Below are 7,803 nucleotides of genomic sequence, written 5' to 3'. Positions count from 1 at the left end.
TCTGGAGAATGGCAGTTTTGCACCTTATTTTATACATTACAATCAAAAGAGATGATGCGAGTGGGTTACATAAAATCCATTGGTGATAGATTAGAGAGGTGGGAAAAGGCAAACGAAGAAACCTCTGGGATTGGATGAAAAATAAAATGATAGACACATCTTTTACATAGATGGGTACAGGATAGTTAACAGTCAATAATTAACATGATAAAACAATGAGAGGATTTATGGTTTCCAACCTGGGTATGCCTTTTTCCGAAAGAATGTTATAGATACAAAAGATAATAAGACAGGCTTAGTTAAGGTAGAGACTGACCTCTGTCAAAGACGATTCTAACCTAGAACATGACTACCCACCATAAACTACTTTTAGTTTAAAAGTTGTAATTTCAGACCATCCTTGGTGGTCACTGTAGGTCTTTGAGTTTGCAAAGCCACCACAGAGGTCTTCCCTGGGCTTGTCAGGATAGCATGCAGCCCCTTTTCCTCCACAGGATTGTAACTAAATTCTTTAAGATTGGTCCTGCCGCCCTAGCTGTTTTGGTTCTGTGGATAGAGCATCGGCCTGTGGACTGAAGAGTCCCAGATTCGATTCCAGTCACGGGCACATCCCCAGTTGTGGGCTTGATCCCCAGTAGAGGTCATGCAGGAGGCAGCTGATCTCTGATTCTCTCTCATCATTGATGTTTCTAGCTCTCTCTCCCTCTCCCTTCCTCTCGGAAATCAATAAAAATAAAATAATTTTTAAAAAAAGATTGGTACTGCCTACCCACCTCCCTGCATCTCCTCTCAAAACCACCCTTCATCTAAACTTTTAAATATTTCTCCTTGTTGCATAGTGTTTTCTGCCATTGGTCCTTTTGTGGTAAGCCGTTAAACAGGCATGAGCAAAGCAAGGACAATGGGCCAGGTACAGAAGGTCACCAGGGTGGACAGCCCCAGGTGACTAGCAAAGAACAATTGTAGAGTGGGACCTCATCCCCAGGGTGACCTTTCCTCCCCGAGCATATGGCTGATCATGGGGTTTAGACCCCCTAATCTTTCCTCCCTAGAGATAACATCTAGGCCTCACCTGTATTTCAGCTCCAGGCCCAGAAAAGCAGCAAAACTAGACAAGGGACACCACCTCAGGACCAGCTGCATTGAATAATGACCCTCTGCCCAGGTGTAGACCAATCAATCAGTGGAGACCCAGATCTGAAAGCTGCTGAGCATTCTATTAAGATCTTCCCCCTCAGACCTCCCCCTAAAATTCCAACCTTAAGACCCTTAGGATGGAGGACCCAGAGCGCTCTCCCTCCCCGGAGCGTGCTGGAGCCTTTCCCTTTACCCTCCCCTCCCCTTTCCCTCAGGCATGTTACCTTCACCTTCCTCACTTCTGAGCTCCAAGGGCCCTTCCTGTGCCTCTATAGCTTGTTTCCTAAGCCTGAGCCTATTTCTTCTGTGAATTACTTTTCCTACCTCTGTGATTTTCCAAATGAATGAAATCTCTCATAGTTTGAGTCTTGGCTCTGAATTCTTTCCTAACCAGAACTCAAGTATGGAGATTGCTAAACCCAGGCCCTGCCTGACCCCACCGGACCAATACCTGGTACCGTTCCAGCTGCTGCCAACACTTTGCTTATATCTCACTACTAATTTATTCAGCCATTCTTATTGTGACATTGCCAGACTTCGTGGTAAATACTGGGGATATTTTTTGGGAGCAAACCCAGACATTGCCCCTGCCCCCATGAAGCTTACAGTCTATTGGAGACGGCAGGCATGAATCAAATATGCACATACATAAATGTAAAATTATAACTGTAGATAGAAATATGCTGAAGGGAAAAGGAGGAGGAGGGAAGGGAATGAGCAGAAAAAAGAACAAGAGTTAAAGCGATCCAAGAAAGTATCCCGAAGGAAATCACAGTGGAACTGAAGAATGAGTAGAAGTTAATTAAGTAAAAAGAGAGGGAAGATCTTTTTAGGTAGGAGGAACAGCATGTGCAAAGGCCCTGAGAAAGCTGGAAGCATGTTGTACAAATTCTGAAAGAAGGTTAGTGCATCGCAAGCATTGAGACATAAAGGGAAACCTCTTCCCAATCTTGTTCTCCAGGCAAATACTAACTTATTTCTAAAGACTGGAAAACTTTTTCTCATCCCCACCAACCCTTACTCCCTAATCAGCAGGAGCCAACCACTTTTCCTTTGACCCCTTTGACCCCTACAGTACCAAGTAAGCATGACCTCAAAAGCCCTTTATGGTAGGTCTGTGCTTTCATGTCTGCTTCTTCCCACAGGTCCATGAGGGAGGATCTGAGGGAGGTACTGGTGTCTTAGGGGGGCTCTGTGTTCATGGTTCCTACACTTGGTGCAGAGTAGACTTCTAAAGTATTTGTCACAGGAATGGCTGGCTGGCTGACTGGATGGATGAATGAATGGATGAATAAAGTTAATAATAAATGTATCCATTCCGTTAAAGATTAAGACTAAACACTTTAATGTAATCCTCTTAATGTGGCCCTGCCAGTTTCTCCAGCCTCAGCTCTCAGCACTCTTCAATTCCTGATTCCTCCTCAGGGCTCCAATCCTACTGTCTTCTCTCTCAGTTCCTGAACCTGCCCAGCCCTCCCTGCCAGAGGACTGTGCAAGCAGTTTCCTCTGCCAGGGGCATCGGTCTTTCTTCATCTAGGCTCTCCTCTGGCCTCAGTGTAGACACCAATCACTTCCTCGGAACCTGCACTAAGGAAGGCCTTTTGTTCCAGGTGATCAGCCTCCTCTTTGCTCCCACAACTCCCCACACTTCCCCCTGGAAGTTCTTATCAGACTAAACAGAATTGCTCAATTACTAGTATAGCAATATAGAGAAATTAATAAATTATATATATATGCAGAATTTCTCCCTATCCCTTCAGAAGAGAATTGGTTTTATTTTTTAAAAAATATACTTTATTGATTTTTTACAGAGAGGAAGAGAGAGGGATAGAGAGTTAGAAACATCGATCAGCTGCCTCTTGCACACCCCCTACTGGGGATGTGCCCGCAACCAAGGTACATGCCCTTGACCGGAATCGAACCTGGGACCCTTGAGTCCGCAGGCCGACGCTCTATCCACTGAGCCAAACCGGTTTCGGTGAGAATTGGTTTTATTGCATTAATCTTTTGATGAGTGAGAAGTTTAGGTGGAGAGGGTGGGGTCCTCCAAAGGCTGCATGAATAACAATAGATGACAACAGGGCTTTTCTGGGGAGGATAAATTTAGTGAGGTGTGTGTGGGGGTGTGTGTGTGTGTGTGTGTGTGTGTGTTTTGAATGAACAAGTGTATGATTGCCTGGCAATAAAAGAAGCTAAGTGTCTATCTGTTAAATAAATGCTCCCTACAAATTCCACTGAGGGGTACTAATAGGATTTTTCAAAGTTTCCTACATTCTTCCCTTTGGCCTTCCACCTCATTGCAGCCAGAGTCTGTCTCCCCTGACAATGAACACGGTGCATGGGGCCTGGGAAGTCAGTAAAAGCGGGGAGCTGGACCTCATTAAGTTACTGGCAGTCAATACGTCTCAAAGATGCATCTTAAAGCTGGGGCATCAAATACTAAGGCTTCCTCTGCACCATATGTTGCTCTAAATACTCTTCCTCACTGAAGCCTCACAACATGTACTATTATTATCTCCATGTCACACGGGAAGAAACTGAATCCCAGAAAGTGACATGCACTTTTTAGTTCCTGCATCTAAAGTCCACCCCCTTAGCCTCTGCCCCTGCCATTCAGGGTTCTGTATACATTGTGTTAGAATTGCCTATTAGAAAATACTGTTTCTTCAGGGCTTTCTTAAGATTTTTTTTTTTCCTACAGAAAAAAATTCTTAAGATTCTTAGCCCTCTCGTACTCCCTGAAAAGATCCACAAGAGGGAGACCTTTCCCCTTCAGTTCTCAGCTGCTGACTGGAATTATGGATTTAATTTGCAGTTTAGTAGGTTGCTATATAGGTGACTGTTGCTTGATTTTGCAGCTGTAAAGTTACATGAGGGGGACAATGCCAAAGTAGTGCCCATGTAAAAGGGGCCCAGGGAACCATAGCACTCACCATGACCTGAGTGGAAATCTGAGTCATCGCTAAGCCAGCCTTACTTGGCTTCCATACAAAACAGATCAGCTGCTTCATCAGGGGTGTTCTACTTGACATTTATAGGGGTTGCCGTATGGTCCGGGGTAAACAGATCTGACAGCATGATTGTTCCATAGCAAGCTGTGAGTCCTGTATCAACCCAAGTCTGCTCTTCTACTCTGTAGCATTTAAAAGCAAAGATATTGCCCCTAAATTACTCACCCTAACCACACATTTTAGTAAAGTTCTTTGGGAATTTGATGATGTTATTCTTCAAAATAAAACAACTCATTCACATTATATCCCCTGGTTTTAGTCATTTCTTGATTTTGTCCTCTCCCTACATGGACCTCCTCTTGGTGACTAGAGTCTTAGAGGAACTCTCAGTTGTCACCAAATAATTTTTCCCTTTGGGGTGATTTGGAGACTAGTGGCCAAAGCTCAGCCAAAATCAAGGTCCAACCCAGCACTCTCCTATTTTCATTTTAACTACCACAGATAGCAATAATGAAGAGATTATATATTTTGCTCTTGTCTTATTCATTTCCATTTCCTCAAGCATTCAGAAACTCAACTAGGTAATACCCAGAGTGTTCCAAAAGAGAAAAAAAGCTGAGAGTTCTTATAGTAAAAAGTACATTCTTGAGAAGAATTAGTCCTGCATTCTTAGCCTCTGGATTGGTCCAGAGATGGTAATCTTCTAGCTGACCAGTAGTCTGGATAATGGATATGTGTTGATGTAAGAAATGCCCAAACTGGTAGAGAATTTTTATGGGTTTATTTGAGCCAACATATGCCAGGAAACGAGATCTCAAGTGCTTCAGAAAATAATAGTTTTGCAGCTTTCCCCATGCATCTGAAATTAAGTAGGGAAACTAAGAAATATTTCCTGAGGTAGGGGAAAGCAAAGCAGGATTACAGGATGGTTAACAAAATTATGTGCTCTCTTGAGGGTGGTTATGGCTCAATTCAAAGGTGTGTTAACCTACATGCATAGAAACAATTGACAGAGCTTGCTTAAGGCAAAAAATAAACTTTTTAGTAAAAAGTTATATGCCTGGGGCATAGGTATGCACCATAACTTGTCCAGTTAGGAATTTATGATCAGATCACGCTGTGAGGTTACTTTCCCTAGAATCCTTTTTTTATCTCACCCACAGGTGTCATCTAGATACATGAACATTCTTTCCTTAGTTCTTCCAGGTTACCTGGAAATTCAATGTACATACAGGCATTGACACAGGACTGGAAAGTTCAATCGTTTTAGTTCCCAGGCTAGTTAGAACAGGAATTGAATCATTTCCTCCTGCCTCAACCTACTTGATTTTAATAATTTGGCAGGTTGGCTATAGCGACTTCATTTTATTTCTTCACTCTATTCCTCATTCTTTAGTAATTGCAGCGCAGCTGCTGTTCCCTACCATGTCACCACCAGGAACCAAGTTCCTCATCCTCTCCCCTTTCATCCTTCCTCTTCCCAAACCATGTGCTTCAATGAGCCAGGACCAGTCTGGCAAATCCTACTTCTGATGCCAATCCTGGGGTGTTTTCTCTGACACCAACCAATTCTTTGAAACCAACTGGGTGTAGAACAATTCAATTAAATTCTGATACCATCTACCTGGAGTTAGTGTGAGATCCCACAAATCAAAGGGCTGAGTCCCACCAGACCCTTTCCAAAGCCAGTGACAAGTCTCAGGTTACCACCTGTGCTTCTGACCAACCAGCTAGAAATTTTGATTTGATAATTTGCTGGGACAGAACTCAGAAAACACCTTACTTACATTTACCAGTTTATTATAAAGGGTACTACACAAGAATAACTAACTGGATTAGGGCAAGGTATAGAAGGGGGATGTCATGGAACTTCCATGCTCTCTCCAGATGTGCCATTCTCCCAGCACCCTCTGCACCAGCCAGAGGCTCTCAAAGAGATTGTTTGTTTGTTTTGTTAATCCTCACGCAAGGATATTTTCCCATTGATTTTTAGAGAGAGTAGAAGGGAAGGAGAGAGACGGAGAGAAACATGGATGTGAGAGGGACATCTATTGGTTGCCTCCCGCCTGTGTCCAGACCAGGGCTGGGGATTGAGCCTGCAATCTAAGTACATACCCTTGACCAGAATCGAACCAGGGACCCTTCAGTCCACAGAGCCAACACTCTATCTACTTAGCCAAACTGGCCAGAGCTCAAAGAGTTGTTGTTTTTCCATTTTTTTATTGATTAAGGTATTACATGTGTCCATATCTCCCCATTGCCCCCCCACTCCCATATATGCCTTCACCCCAGTGTCTTGCGTCTATTGGTTATGCTTATATGCATGCATACAAGTCCTTCAGTTGATCTCTTACCTCCCTCCTCCTCCCCAGCCTTCCCGCTGTAATTTGACAGTCTGTTCGATGCTTCTGTGCCTCTGTATCTATCTTTTTGTTCATCAGGTTATAATGTTCTTTAATTTCCATAAATGAGTGAGATCATGTGGTATTTCTCTTTCACTGACTGGCTTATTTTGCTTAACATAATGCTCTCCAGTTCCAAAGAGTTTTTAGAGAGCTCAATCTCCAGCCCTACTCCCCTCCGTGAAGGTTGGGGGATGGGACTGAAATTTCTCACCCTCTACTCACATTTTCTTTTTAGTGACCAGCCCCATTCTCTAACTAGGGACCCCACCCTAAGTCACCTAATTAGCATAACATAAATAACAAAAGACACTTCTATCACTTAGGAAACTCAAAGGATGTGGGGAGCTCTGTGCCAGGAACTGGAGACAAAGACCAAATATATTTATTGTAGCACAATTACTCTGAGATAATGCCCACAGACATGAGGAAGAGTCACTTGGAAGAAATTCTCAAAGGAGAGAATCAGCAGGACTCTGTGGGTCTTAGAGAAGTACTCCAGAAGTTAAACAGCTTATGTTCTCATCTCTGTTCTGCCACTGAACTTCCCTCTGTAAAGTGGAAGGAATGATATTATTATTTTTTAATATATTTTATTTTATTTTATTTTTTTTTTTTTTACAGAGAGGAAGGGAGAGGGATAGAGAGTTAGAAACATAGATGAGAGAGAAACATCGATCAGCTGCCTCTTGCACACCTCTTACTGGGGATGTGCCCACATGCCCTTGACCAGAATCGAACCTGGGACCTTTCAGTCCGCAGGCCAACGCTCCATCCACTGAGCCGAACCAGTCAGGGCGAGAATGATATATATATGCAGAATTTCTCCCTATCCCTTCAGAAGAGAATTAGTTTTATTTTTTTTAAATATATTTTATTGATTTTTTACAGAGAGGAAGAGAGAGGGATAGAGAGTTAGAAACATCGATGAGAGAGAATATATTTTTTAATATATTTTATTGATTTTTTACAGAGAGGAAGGTTGGTAAAATGGAAGATTAGTCATTACAGTGTCTGGATCAGTGCGGGAAACATGTATAGAGCTCAATAAATGGTAGCTTTTCCTATCATGGCTACAGGAGGTGGGAGACCCAAGCTCTAGTCCATGCTCCCAGCCCTTCTTAGTCATTCACCATCCGCAGGCTTCAGTTTCCTCATCCACAAAATTAAAAGTATGGGCGTCCCCACCTGAGCCCAGGGTCCCTTCCTTCAGAAGTCTGAATCAAACGTGACTCAAAGATTCGCAGGCCGGGTGACTCAGGGGGCTGGTGCCAGGGCCAGAAGGTGGGAAATCGAGGGGGCGGCGCCCTCTC

Source organism: Cnephaeus nilssonii (genome assembly GCF_951640355.1).
Source record: "Cnephaeus nilssonii genome assembly, chromosome: 13".
Taxonomy (NCBI): domain Eukaryota; kingdom Metazoa; phylum Chordata; class Mammalia; order Chiroptera; family Vespertilionidae; genus Cnephaeus; species Cnephaeus nilssonii.
This window is presented reverse-complemented; position numbering follows the sequence as displayed.